This window comes from Lissotriton helveticus, chromosome 4_1 (assembly GCF_964261635.1).
Source record: "Lissotriton helveticus chromosome 4_1, aLisHel1.1, whole genome shotgun sequence".
Lineage (NCBI taxonomy): Eukaryota > Metazoa > Chordata > Amphibia > Caudata > Salamandridae > Lissotriton > Lissotriton helveticus.
In genome coordinates, this window is record NC_136063.1 from 1,184,037,506 (window position 1) to 1,184,052,835 (window position 15,330).

The following is a 15,330-nucleotide window of genomic DNA, read 5'->3' on the forward strand; positions in this document are numbered from 1 at the left end:
GAGAGGAGTGAGACTCTGATCTGCAAATCAGCGAATGGCTATGTATCGGAAGTCCCTGTTGTGTTGGCATGTTCAGTATTGACATTGACGGAGAGAAAATCGCGCCGTAAAGTACATCTGAGGGCTCATGTGTGGACTCAGGAGTGGTTTGACAAGGTGGCCCGCTCGCTTTTTTCGAACTCAGTTAAACGTGACTTGAAACAACGTCGGGAGTTCTTGACGGCGCGGATGGGACCCAGTGATAACGTGATTGAATATGCCGTGATGTTTCCGATTCGCTCCTGTGTTCAGCCAAGCGGACACTTCTGGTCTTTTCACTCTTTCAAGATGGCGACTGTTTGGTCGGAGAACATTTGTGTGCCTGATCGAACTGGCCAGGGTGAGAACGGCTTATCCTTCAAGACATTTGTTCGAGTGGTGGCTGTGTGGGACTCACTTTATAATGTTGATACCGGGAGGCGATGTAGGCGAGTAATGAATCCTCCGATCTTAGCTCGATTGTGTAACCGATAAATATCCTTACTTAGGGGAGGCTCAGAGTTAGCGGGAGGGGAGAGGCCGGGAGCCTGTACAAAGGCCCTCCTCCATTTCCTACTATGGGTTCTTATTGTTTATATGGGGCGACAGGCACACTGCTAGTTGGGGTTTGGCGTAAGCTACATGCAGGGGTGCAGGGTGGGGGGTGGGGTGTTGCGCGCTTTGCGTTTTTGTTAATTTTCTTTTCTTTTCTTATTTTCTTAATTATCCTGACCCCTTTTTCAGTATTACGGTGATAATGCAAGCGTCATTAGTTTGATTTGGGTATCTTCTACATACAAGGACTGTAATGTATCCTGTTCATGATCTCATTATAGAGTGATTTTGTGAGCGGCGGGACCGATGGGCAGCACCCTTTGAGAGGGCGAACCCCGTTAATTTCATAATCCTGATTGTCTAGGAGTGTTGAGTCTCAGTGTCCTGTGTCTTATGTCGCTACTATCCTGATTTTTCAACAATATGATAATTGTATGTACCTGATTGCATTGCACCTGATACGTTCTTATTGTTATTGCCTTTTTAAAACTAATAAAAAGATTTATAAAAAAAAAAATTCCATATTTTAGCCAGATGGCTTCGATATGGGATGCACCAGGCTCCCCACTTTGGACTAAAGATTTACTGGCTCGACCGTTAAAGGAGATGGGTCTTTTGACTTAAAAACAGTTATTTCCGGTTGGACAGCTAATTTTGTGGGACCCCAGTTTATTTACATTTAAATTCCTTCAGATTCAAAGTTGGTATGCGGTATCGGGCGATTTAGTAGGGACCTCTAATGAACTGGAAGAGAAGCTTTTCTCTAATTGCTTTTTTGAAAAAGAAATATCCTTATGGTATTGGCTGATGCTGGAGGATGGTCCTTTCACCTTATTGGAGAGCCTGTGGGGAACTTGCTTTCCAGAGATCGCGATGGAAGACCAATGGCAAGTAACAATGTCAATGCTTTATAAAATAGTAAAACCTGCATATTTAAGGAAAAATAATTACTTCACGATGCACAAGGCCTATTGGACTCCACGAAGACTTTCGAAATTCGGCTCAGGTGGAGTGGTGGTGTGCCCCAAGTGTGGAAGCCCGAATGAAGATGACTTGCACATGTTTCTGCAGTGCCCGAAGATTCAGATTTCTGGGAGGCCGTGAGTAGCTGCTTGTCAACTGTCCTAGGTGTGTAAATCAAGGTAAGCGCTGAGCTGGTCATATCAGGAAGATCTGATTTGCAAGGTAGGGGCTTGAGTGACAATGTAAAGCTTGTATTTTATGCTGTGCTTTTGGCTCGAAGAGAGCTGTGTAAGCTCTGGGTCTCCCCGATCACCCCTACAGAGGGTAGCTGGCTACATTCAATGAGATTTGTTGCTAAGTTGGATATTTCGGATCAGAAGAAAAAAAGATACAATTTCTGGAAGCCTTTTCTAGCGCAATATGGGTGAAGGTAGGAGTTTTGGGGTTTGAGATAGATAATAGTCCAATGATTAAGCCTTTAACTGCCTCGGCTGGTGGAAATATTCTCTGTGTGTGCAGAAAGATAAGGAAAGGGTTTGATTGAGTGGCTGGGGGAGGAGGCCCTCCAGAGGATCTTCCGAGGGTGCCTGGTAGTGGGGGCCTCTGTTTCTCTAAGCTTTTATCTACCCCCCGCATCCAGTAAATGAGGTTGTAAACCCAGGGCGGTTTCGTTAGAAGAAGGTTGGAAACAAGGCAAATAAGGATAATAAAAAAAATAAAAAATAAAATAAAAATCACTTCGCATCACACAACCAGAGTTTTAGAAGTAAACAGATACAGAACATGTCAGCAAATCGCCAAGTATGTTAAAAAGGGACAAATCATAAATGTAGCTTCACCAGTTAGTCTCACTCAAAAACGTCATAGCATCATCTATGGCAGGCAGTATGAAAACAGACTGTCTTCGTAGCTCCCGGATACAGTTAACATCTAAGCATTTTATGTTACATCACTTCTCCTGTAGAGAGGGAATTGGAAAACACCTCACCTATGAATCTCAGATTTTGTAAAAAATCTAAATGTTAAATCCTGAAGTTCCTTGTTTGCAGGAGCCTTGTCCATATGAAGCCTTAAGACCTCTCTGAGAAACTTCATTTGAGATGCATAACACGTTGTAAAAGTACACGTTTTCGCCGATATTTACAACCAGTATCTAAACTGAAATATAATGCTGCCAGTGAAAGTCACTCAATTGCACATTTCTGAGAGGGAAAATCGGCATAATGGGCTCACGTAGGATACAACAGAGAGCAAGGCCTGAAAGGTTAAATCACCAAAGCAGGAGACAAATTGCCTCTTCTGCCTAAAGTACATCCAGGGTGATAATTTTGTTTGGATATATTTGACATATTAGAATATGAAGACGCAAACTGCAGAAGAGGTTTATTTTGTTTAGTAATGCTCTTTTTAAGAAATGTAGAACAGAAAAGTCTGCATTTTGCCACAGTTAGAATTTGTCAAATACATTTTTTGGCTGTGGTGTACTCCAAAGAATTTCACCGAAGCCAGTAAAAAAGGCATCTGGTATCTTTCGGAATTTACATATTTCATCTGCAAAGTGCTATATTTGATCATAATTATCCATTTTTAGGAAATCAACAGAGCAGGGATAGCACTTTAATTGTGGTCCTCAGCATAACGAGAAACACGAGTAACGCAATTTAAATGTGAGCTCTGTAAATTAAATGAGTGCTTTGATAAAATTGATAGCATCAAATGAGTCCCAGAAATACCTGGTTGTTAGATGATTTGATTTGATTTGATTTATGTTGTGCAAGTTTCGTTGGTAAATTTAATCTGTGCTCCGCTATGTTCCTGCTAAATCACGATGTCCAGAATAAGTCATTATTTTGCATTCACTTTATAAATAGTTGCCAATAATCTTTGATGTAATTTTGCCCCGGGATTCGTGCAATGCTGACCGGCAAAAAAAAATCCACACTTAGGACGAATAAGGTCATATATAAGCAAAGATTATTTAGATTTGTGTTCATGAAAGTGGGTGAATAAGCAGTTATCACTCGCAAATACAGAAACTCGAGGGCCAAAAGCCATACATGGATATTTACTACTAGTGCCCAACGTTTCACATATTCCCAATTATGTTTGTAATAACTTAAAAAATAATTGTTGGTGTATTTTAAAAGTAGCACCATGTTTCTTCGCACATCAATCCATTAAATAATACAAACTATCGTAAGGTGGAAACAGTAACTTTCACTCACTAGAAATAACAAAGAAACTTTTCACTACTCACTATTCATCTACAGAGGACAATCAGAACTAAATACAATGACAGCCACAAAGAACAACACTCTGCAACACTCCACATCTCGATCGGACCATGAAAACCTTATTGTGGTTCCCAGGGTGAAAAAGGCCCGCGCAGGAGGCCGCCGTTTCTCAGTCCACACAGCTAAACAATGGAACGCGCTCCCCTTGAAACTCAGATCAGAACCGAACCTCCTGCGCTTCAGGAAATCTCTCAAAACCCTTCTTTTCCCTTAATCCACTCTCACCCCCGCACCTTCATCCATCAGGACCATGAGGTTTAGCGCTGGGATACCCGTGGGTGACTACGCGCTCTATAAAAACCTAAAATAAAATTAAAAAAAATACATCTCTTCTTCTGAAAAGATTGAAAACAAAATATAAAAAATCACCACTGATAAAACTCACTACCCAGGCACCAAGAGCCACACCCTGCGCCACCACACACGGCACAAAGTGCCACTCCCTGCGACACCACACATCTCTCTTCCTCTGAAAAGTTATATAATATAATATAGAAATCAAAACTGGTAACAGGCATAACCAAACCTCATAACCTTAAAACAGGACATTAAATTCATTCCTAGAAACAGGACAGATACAATTTAGAATATTAAAAACAAAACATGTTCACCCCCTGAAAACCTATCCGAAACTGCACTCAACCAGATCTACAGATGAGTTCACGCCACAAGCACCTAACCAAAAGTACACTTAACAAAAACTGACTCATGCAGAACAACATCAAGACCAATCCCCTTCCATACAGGGCCTCGCAAAAAAAAACACAAAACTATCCATGCAGGATGTCATTTTGCTCCCTGATTTAACCAGGACATATACTGCCTCTCCATCTGTATAGGACATCATCTCTCTCCTCTGTAAAAAGACATTGTCTCCCTACCAATCCAAACAGGAAACCTACTCATCCTACCAACACTAGACAACTCCACTTCTCGCCATCAATCACAAAGACAAGCAACAGGATTTTCACAGCTGCACATTTGTGTAGTAGAACGTTCCTTAGCACATACAGAATGTAACCTACACAGCATACACCTCAAGTGAGAATCACGTGCACTCTAGTTTAGCCGAATGTAACTCAGTAAATTCTATTATACGTCATAGGTTCACTAAGAGAAACAATATAGTAAAACATATTGCATCAAAACTGAGCCTGCCTGTATCATTACAGAAGTATGAAGTTCTTGAGCATCATAGGAGGAGCCACCAGAACAGCTATTTCATATTATGGGTTTGTGGGACACAATCTTTGTTTATATGCCTTTTTCCTTCATGAGCACTCTGCTCATAAACTGCATTAACCTCAATCTATCAAAATGACTGACGCTTTTGCCACTCTGCAATGGAGGATTCTTGATCACAGCTTCAGCTTTTAGTTTTGCTTATTTGTTGTATGAATCTTACCTCTTCAAGTTCTATCCTAAGTGTGTCACTCTGCCATAATGAGGGGACAGACAGAGTGGAGCTCGTTGTGACGTGGAAGTCATCTAGTCTTGCTCAGTCATGTTGGCTAAGCCTGTAACTAAACCTTCAAGTAACTTGATTTTAGGAGTGATGACGCTGGGAAGGCTTCCGGGTTCGTTTTTGAAATCCTGTTTTAACTCTGTTGGGAAAGCTTAAAAGGATAAACATTGTGGGGCTTAAAAAGCATGTGCACTGCACCTAAAAATATTTCCAGCTGCAAAGTTGCAGTATCTTCCCTCAAAATCTGAAGATGTTCTTGGTGCATCTCTGCCATGTCTTGTCTTGGTAACATTTGTCCAAGTTATCAAAGGCACTGGTCTGCCTGTCAATGATCTAAGGAAGTCCTTTAAGTGAGATAGCTATCTTAGGGAGATATCCTTCATTGAATGATTAGACTATGCCAGTTCCCCCACATGTGTATTCTGACATCACCAGCAAGAGAGCAATCATTGAAAGGGCTGCCTTCTCGGTTGTTGTTGGGGGAGGGATAAAGGGGATGCCTGTTCCTCATCAGAGGTGTTCTCTCTTTAAGACAAAATAGAGAATACCTATGGTGCACCTTTTTGTTAAGAATGAAGAGGAGATTTTACAGAGGTACCTGTTATTTGAAGGCCTTGTGTAGATGAGCTTAGCACATGCAAAACATGCATCTTTTGCTGCTCAACTAAGGGAGGCTGGCAACCCTCAGAACTGTTACTGGAGGAAAACTGATGCCCGGCTGTGAAGTGGTCTTCTCTGGGACGTAGTGACTGGAAGAAATCATGAAATCAACCAACTTGTGTTTCTCGTCCTCCTCTTTCTCCTTCTCCTCATCCCCTTTTTCGTCAGCAGTTTTGGTTGCTGTGATAGGTGCTTGTAGTATGGTTCAAATCTCTCCCTATATGTCCCGCCAGCCTCCATTTACAGATGGTCCAGCATCATCGTCTGGAGCGTTGTCCCCAGTATCTGCAAAAGGAAGATGAAAACAGTTAAACTACATCAAATGCAGTTTTGTGTCCAATGATATATGCAGTCATTTAATTGAAATTGCTAAAAAAACATATACTAAAGGTTATTACATTGTAAATACAAAAAGCCTATGAAATTAGGAGTTGATCCAGTCATGGAATTATTATATTTCAGCAATATCAGCACATCAATTCAAGCCACAGATGTTTCAGGTCTGAATTACCCCCATTATGGCAGCTGCTGGACCAGTGTCTTCGTAGATGGTGTTGCCAAGAAATCGTCTGATTCAGCAGCTGTGGAGAGAAAAAGTATGTTAAATATTTATTGACAAACTATAAAAATGATCTTCACGATAAATGCTGTGGCATTAGAGATAAATACATGAAAGAAAATGAATAGACACCAATAAAACTGCAGTTAACTTTTCATTTAAAATAAACAGCATAAAAAATGTTAGAGAAAGGACTAATGATGAGATGTATAACGAAAGATTAGGGAGCATATATATACATTTTTCCCACAGCGCAACACATCAAGCCACATTGCTGCGCTGCGTAAAAGGGCACAAATGCACTTTATTTCACATAATACATTACATTCTTGTCCTTTCCGAGCCCTGGTGCACTTTTGGCTGCCTAGCTCCTATGCAGGCACCCTTGCGCCATGTTCCAAGGGAGCTTGCGATGTAGGCAGGATTGTTTTTGTGCGGGGAGTAGCACCATCCTGCTCAGAAACAATATTAAGAGGCATTTTCCTCCATCTATGTAGGGGTCAGCAAAACAAGCGTAGTCTACAGTGTTTCATTACCACAATGTGAGGAATCTCAGCCAATGATAGATGTAATAAGTTTACAGTCTAAATGTTGTCTGGCCCCTGCCGGATGTGTCGCAACCACGCGCTCCAGCCGGCGGAAAGATTGTGCAGAATAAAAGTAAGGGAGGTGACCACTCGGGGGCCGTCCGCACCCATACAGTAATACTGGCATGAGTCCCCATTATTGATTAGCGCACACCCTGGCAAGTGCGTGTGCCCAACCACTTCACGGCTACACTGGAGATGACGGAGGGGAGCCAGATCCACGCTCCAGCATCTCACTGAGGATCGGCAGATGGCATGATGCAGGCCATGCAGCGGCCCTAATCGTGCTACGAGATTCACGTGGTCACTGCCAGCCACAGTTCAGACCCAGGCATGAGACAGACACACTGTCCGGGCAGAGGTCAGAGTATCCACAGTGCAGCCTTCAACTGCCGGTAAGACGCAACCTCTGCCACCGTGTCCTAGCTCACACAGTGGCTTCCACATGCCTGCACTGCCCAGGTGACCTACAAGGAACCTCTGCGGCTGACCCCAGAGTGAGCTGGCCCTTCGTGCATGGTGCCTCACGCGCAAAGAAAAGGAAGAAGGAAAATAAGGGACATTGACAGGTTCTCCAAAGACCACCGTGGGACCACCCACACTTTCGCCTAAGCAGCAGCGAGCCCCTAGGAACGCGGGCACAGTAGAAACGACTCCCTGCCAGAAGTGAGCGTGAATAACTGGCAACGTCACCCATAATGAGAAGAGAATGGGGGACAATCCTGATGGCCAACCAGCACCGGTCTGCATCGTCACTCAGCACGCACCTACAGGCATACTGCCCCCGTTCAGCGAGGCAGCTGACTCCACGAAAGCATCCCCAAGGTGGAAAATGTGGCTGGGTTGTCTAGAAAATTACTTCATGGCCACTAGGGAGACAGATGGGGCAGTTAAGCGTTCACTTTTGCTTCACTATGCTGGGGAGGAAGTCTATCGGCTACTCAAGCACCTTGCAGGCACTGGGGGACCAACTGACTAGGACTCAGTTGTGGCAGCACTCAATGCGCATTTCAACCCCCAACTGAATCTGGACTATAAGAGATTCAAGTTGTGCCAAGCCAGACAACGGTAAGGGAAGTCCATCGATACCTTCCACACAAGGCTGAGGGAGCTAGCAAGCATGCACCTAGTCGATGAAAGAGCCATGGAGGAGATTCAAGCTCACCTCATCCGGTCCGCAGCAAGGTACTATGAGTGCTCATACTAAGGCATCCGAACAAACCCCTAAACGACGTACTAGTCATGGCCAGGTCACACAACCTATCAGCAGCACGATCGGATGAAATGGACCTGGCATTGACGCGCACAACCTTTAAAACTGAGAAGACCGACGCCATCACAACATGGGACAGGACAAACAGGGCACAGGACTGCCTGCCCCATACTTTGAGGCCAGTACGGAGACTGTGGGCATGAGGAACATCCACCACATGTGTGCCCTGCCCAAGGAAAGACGTGCACCAACTGAGGAATTCCAAACAAATTCATGTCCGTGTGCCCGCGAAAAGGCCCACGTAAAGAGAACAGAGGGGCTGGGCCCATGCGCAAATTCGTAATACAACTGTCTAGTGTGTCCCTGATGTCATCCCGAGGGGGATGGAAGAATGAGAGAGTCACTTACCAATTTGAGGATTCGTCCACCAAGGTCCACGAAGGAGAAACGTACCTCGTGTCATTCATGCAGGCACTAAAGAAATGAAGAAGGCCATTGCCCACATGTACATTAAAGATCGCTGGGTAAGATGTAAGCGTGGTGATCAACACCGGCGCGTCAGTAAAGGTCATGGGGATCCAACAATATAACCAGCTGAGGCCCAAACCAGAGCTCAAACCATCCAAAAGGAAAATATTTGCGTATGGGAGTAATTCACCCCTGCCACTCCGGGGCAAGATGACAGTACCAGTACGATCTGAGGACAACGAGATCATGACCGACATTCATGTCATCAACCAAGAGGCCGACAATCTACTGAGCAGCCATGCAGCTGAAGAACTAGGACTAGTAATGTTTGCAAGGAGTATGCAGGCAAAACAGACCAAAGAACTACTAGACCAGTGTACAAGCCTGTTCCAAGGTCTAGGTCGGATTAGGAGAGCACTAGTCAAGCTACACATTGACCTGTCGATCACACCAATGGCACTACGACACAGAAGGATTCCTTTCCACCTCAGGCTAATAGTGGAACAAGAACTGCAAAAACTAGAAGACCAAGGTGTCATCAAAAAAGTGTCTGGACCCACACCATGGGTGTCCCCCATAGAGATATCCGAGAGGCCCAGACCGCCAGGGAAAACCCGGCTGTGCATAGACATGCACCTCTCCAACAAAGCCATCAAGCGCGAACGTCACATTACACCAATGATGGACGACATAGTGGCCAACGTCAACGGGTGTTGCTGGTTTTCAAAATAAGACATGAACGCAGGTTATCATCAGCTGGTCCTAGACAAAGAGAGTCACTACATAACCACATTCAGTACCCACCTTGGACTAAGGAGATATAAACGCCTCAACTTTGAGATATTGTCGGCGGCAGAGGTGTTCCAGGACGCACTGAGGGAGATCCAAACTGGCCTGCCGGGGGTGCTGAACGTGAATGATGATATCCTCATCCACTCGTAAACCGCTGACGAGCACTACCGCCATCTGAGGGCCACAGAGAAGCGGCTTCAAGAATATGGGGTCACCCTACACAGGGAAAAGTGCTTCTTCTTCTTCTTCCAAAAACAAATAAAATTCTTTGGCTACTAATTTAATCAGAAAGGCATTCAAGTGGACCCGTGGAAGTCCCAAGCAATCAAGGATGCCCCTAGCCCCAGCGACAGTGTCTGAAGTACGAAGCTTCTTGGGGATGGCAAAATACTGTGAACGATTCTTCCCCGAGCTGGCCACAATCGCAAAGCCACTACGAAACCTCACCTGGGCCGACGCAATATGGATGGGGGAACCTTGGATGAAACAGCATTTTAGAGAATCAAGACTGCCCTCCTTGACCACACCTCCCTAGTGTACTTTGACTCTGCCAAGCAGACGGAAATCTCAGTCGATGCCAGCCCCATAGGCCTCATGGCAGTACTAACCCAGGAACAAGAACCCGGAAGATGGACAGCCCTGGCATATGCCAGCACGGCGCTATCACCCACTGAGAGGCACTACGCACAAATTGAAAGGGAAGCCCTGGCCATCCGTGGGCGTGCCGTCACTTCCACTTATACATCTGTGGACAGCCATTCAGGGTCATTACCAACCACCAACCATTAGAGCTGTTGTTCAGAGGACTGCACCACACCCTCCCGAAGTTCGAGCAGTAGACCATTGAACTCCAGCCATACGAAATGGAAGTGGCCTACCTCCCAGGTGCCACAAACCCAGCTAACTTCCTCTCAAGGCACCCAGCACCCCTGGACGAACAAGAGGAGAAGTCGGTCATCGATGCACTGGAACATGATCTCAACGATCACATGGCCAAAAGCACTGATGTTGGAAGAGATTGCCACTGCCACAGAATGGGATCCAGTGCTGTCTAAAGTGCGGGCAGCCATCCAAGGAGGACACTGGCACCAGTTCCCGCAGTCAGCGACTAGTCCAGGCCTGAGAGGGAGTGCCTCCTGAAGATGTGGAGGATCAGGAATGAGCTGAGCATAACTCCAGGAGAGATTTTGTTAAGAGGGTCCCGGATATTCAAACCGGCATCTCTCCACACCAGGCAACCCAGTTGGCCCACGGGGGACACCAAGGAGTCGAGAGAATGAAGGCCCAAATGTGAAAAAAGGTGTGGTTTCCAGGACTTGAAACTCAAGTGGAAGAAACTGTGAGAAGATGCCTGGCCTGCCAGTTGACCAGTGCCTCGGAGAGACCAGCACCTGTCCAGACAGAAGAGCAGGGCAAAACCCCATGGTAGAAAGTAAGCATCGATTTACAGAGTTTCCACAATGGTCGGATGACCGTGGTGATGAATGAAGCTACTCCTAGTACCCCCTGTTAGAGGTGGTCAGCTCCACCGTGTTCTCCCAGGTGGCCCCAGTGCTTGAGAAGACCTTTGCAATGTTCGGGGGCCCAGCAGAGATTAAGAGCTACGAAGGGCCATGAGTTCCATGACTTCATGAAGCAACACGGCGTACAGCAACGTCACATCACCCCACAATGGCCACAAGCCAATGGGGAGGTTGAGAGGTTCATGAGGACCCTCAACAAGGCCTTGCGGATCCGCATGGTGGGGAATATTGACGCTGAGCCACTCTTACAACTATTCCTCCGGGAGTATAGGGGCACCCCCCACAGCACCACCCGATGCACCCCGTGGGTGCTGATGTTCAATGGGGTCCGCCGAGATACAATCCCTGTCTGCCCAGGATGGACTCCGCCGCCATACCACGTGGGTAATGCCCTTGAGTGGAGGAAGAAGTAGAATCTTGCCGCCAGCAAGACCCGGAGGCCAACGCCCAGAGAAGTACATAGAGGGTACTCCGTGATCAGGAAAGATAGGAGGCTTGGAGAGAAATTCCGAACCAGGTACAAACTGGGCCACTGGACGGTGGTCGATGTGAAAGGGGCCATGGTAACTATGGCGAAGAGAGGAGAAAAAGTAACCTGGAACATCTCTTGGTTCAAAAGGGTGCCTGAGCCCTACTCCACCTTGGAAGCTGACAGTACCCAAGACACAGGGGAAAACAATGAAATAGAGTAGGAAGAAATCCCTGTGTGTACCTTGCCACCAACAACCCGAGCGGCATGCAGCGAGGTGGACCAGGGCCTTGAACCACTGACCCCTGGGACCTGTGTGATGGCGACAATGAGCCCCGAGCAACCAGAGTCCCACGTTTTAACCACCACAGGTACAGACTGAGAGAGAACCCCAGACCAAGCTCCCACCTGAAAGACTGTGCCTGCCAAGTGGCGGAGCGACCAACTTCCCGCAGAAGAAAATGAGACTGAGTTGGGATGGGTTGTAATAAGTGTGCAGTCTGAATGTTACCCGGCTGCGGCCGAATATCTCACACCCACGCGCTCCTGCCGGCAGGCAGAGCGCGCAGAGTAAAAGGAAGGGGCATGCCTGCTCGGGGGCAATCCGCACCCATAGAGTAATACTGGTGTGTGTCCCCAGGATATATGACGTTACCACGCGTTCTTTTACCACGCAGACCATTACCACACATTTTTTACAACGCAGGACCCTTTACCACGAATACCTTTACAACGCAATACACTACAACGCAGGTACTATTACAACGCATACCATTACAACGTAAGTATAGGTAAGTAAATAATATGGTAAAATAATGTAATTATTAATAATATGTTTTTAAATTAATAAATTATTATTTTAATATTTAATATTTTAATTATTTATATTAATATTTATTAATTTTTAAATATATATGTTAAAAATACCCCTGTACCCCAAAACCCAAACCCAGCCCTGAAACCTAAAAATACCCCTGAACCCCAAAACCCAAACCCAGCCCTGAACCCTAGAAATACCCCTGTACCCCAAAACCCAAACCCAACCCTGAAACCTAAAAATACCCCTGTACCCCAAAACCCAAACCCAGCCCTGAACCCTAAAAATACCCCTGTACCCCAAAAACTGAAAACTGACCCTGAACCCTAAAAATACCCCTGTACCCCAAAAACTGAAAACTGACCCTGAACCCTAAAAATACCCCTTTACCCAAAAACTGAAAACTGACCTGAACCCTAAAAATACCCCTTTACCCAAAAACTGAAAACTGACCCTGAACCCTAAAAATACCAATTTACCCAAAACCCAAACCTAAAATATTTTAAATAAAATTATATACTTACCAATACTTACGTTGTAATGGTATGCGTTGTAAAGGTATCTGCGTTGTAAATACCTGCGTTGTAATGGTATGCGTGGTGAAGGGTCCTGCGTTGTAAAAGTTGTGTGGTAAAGGTAGGTCGTGGTAAAAGTTGCGTGGTAAAGGTTGTATACCGTGTCCCCATTATTGATTAGCAAGCACCCTAGTCAGTGCTCGTAGGCTCAACCACCGCACGGCTACAGTATTTACTTGCTACCATTGGAGTAGAATCAAGACTGATTTGCATATAGCTGGGTCCCATTGTTCAATGGTTGCATTTTTTTGCATTTTCTCCTTATATACCTTTTTGCTCGCTCAGTCACTGTCCCTCTCCAAGTGGTTTTATATGACTTGTTTCACTTGCGCTTTTTCGCTCTATTCATAACCCTGGTTCTATTCGACATGCTCTCTTCCACAAACTTTCGAATTTCCTCAAATTTTATCTCTTTCTTCTCTCACTTTTTCAGCACTTACCTCTCTTTTAACATCAAATATTTCTGTTCCTCGTTCTTTCTCTCACTCTCTCTTTGTTCGTGTCCTGCCTTCTCAGTGTGCTGCTCTCTTTTTCAGGCGTAGACCCTGCATGTTTCATTGGAGAGCAGGAGGGGTTTATGAGTTTTTTATTCTCTTACATTTATCAATTTGTATTCAGACAGTTGTGACAAGGCATGTCTATGTTTTAGCATATGTATTCAGTTACGTGATTGCATCATCATAAATGTATTATATCATGTAAAAACATTGAGGCAACCAAGCGTTGTGTGAGACCCAGAGCAGACAAAAATGTATCTACTTAACCAGATCTTTTTAAAGTGGCTTTCTAAATAACCCCCATCTTTGCTGCTGATGTCAGGGCTGCTAGATACCACAGGCTGTCCTGTCTTGATTCCACCTCATGCCTTTTTCATCCACCACTATACATTACATACCTTTTTTATATTACTTTCTTAAATTAGTTTCTTCCTTGCTTTCTCCTAGTCACTGTTTTCCTCTTTCTCTTCCCCTTTCTTTCCCCCATTTCTACAGTCGGATTGTGGCATTATTATCATCTGTCTCAAACAAGGTGATTTGTTATTTTTTTATTTTTGAGAAAAGTCAGTGAGGACTTGGGACACAATCATTTGTGGCTGGCTTGAACTTAAATGACTGTGACAATTAAATCCTTTTAGGGACCAACTCTGCATTTCCCTGTTTCCTTATAGCTACCTCACATAGGGTTTGCATTGGTATATCATTGCTCAGTACAATAAGTATAGGCATTCTATGACATAGTAGTTGCCACTTTTATTCAATAAATCCGAGGTTCTGATTTAACAACACGGGTGGTACATAACAGAGAAATACATTTGTTCAAGGCTACTGTTGCACATTATAAGTTTTTATTTTTGTAGGCAGCACAAATTGGCTAGGGATAGATTACATTTTAGGGCTGTATAGATGTCTGCAGGGCTTGTCAGAGAGTTCGTAATGGAGACAACATGACCCTGTCTCGAGCATAGACCCAGCAGAAAAGGAAAACAGTAGTCTCCTGGGACACAGCAGCAATGAGTTAATGGACACATCATAAGAACGATTTTAGCAGTCCGAGACCTACTTCTGCTCTTTACTGAATACAGTGCAAGTCCTGCCTTAACCTTGACTGGCCCTTGAGGAGGTCTCTGCTGTTCATTTGCTGTTCATGTCTGAGTTTTGAGAGGTCGTCCCAAATGAATACAGATGTACTCATGCACGGATTCTATCGTATTTTATGAATATGAGTTCCTTATGTTTGATAACACTATAATTCATCATTTTGAACAAGTTTAATAAAAAAACACAAGTTACAGTGATGTTATACATAATATACGTGTAATATATATATTATTGTGATACACCATTATATGTGTGGTGCTGCATTTATGAAACTTTAATAATGTAGATATAACACCTACGCATGTAACCTTGGGGCCTCATTTACGAGAACTGTCACATCGCTGTATTTAAAGTACGGCCCATCATGTCGCAAGTTTTAGCAGATACGTCAGTATTCTTGACGTATCTGTATGCGCAAAAGTGGCGCACTGCTGGGGTGTGTCTGAAAACAATCAATCAATCCATCAATCATTTGTAAAGTGCACTACATACCCGCGAGGGTCTCAAGGCGCTGGGGGGGCGCAACTGATCGAACAGCCAGGTCTTGAGTATACTCCGGAAGGTCAGCAGGTCTTGGGTCTGTCGTAGGCTCAGTAGGAGGGTGTTCCATGTCTTGGCGGCGAGGTGTGAGAAGGATCTCCCACCGGCAGATGCTTTTTGGATGCGTTGTAGTCGTTTGATGAGCTTTGTTGGGGCTTCCGTGTAGAGGTTGTTTCCGTAGTCGAGTCTGCTGCTGACGAGGGCCTGGGTGACTGTCTTTCTTGTATCTGTCGG

General features: G+C 44.9%; 1 long non-coding RNA gene across 1 annotated transcript; it reads right to left on the reverse strand.

Moving 5' to 3' along the window:
• Positions 1-5,302: 5,302 nt before the first annotated feature.
• LOC144827465 (uncharacterized) lies at positions 5,303-13,506 on the reverse strand. Its single transcript, XR_013610200.1, has 3 exons — positions 13,399-13,506; positions 6,467-6,536; positions 5,303-6,240 (listed from the first exon to the last, which is right to left on the reverse strand). It is a non-coding gene; the product is annotated as an uncharacterized LOC144827465 (long non-coding RNA).
• Positions 13,507-15,330: the final 1,824 nt, after the last annotated feature.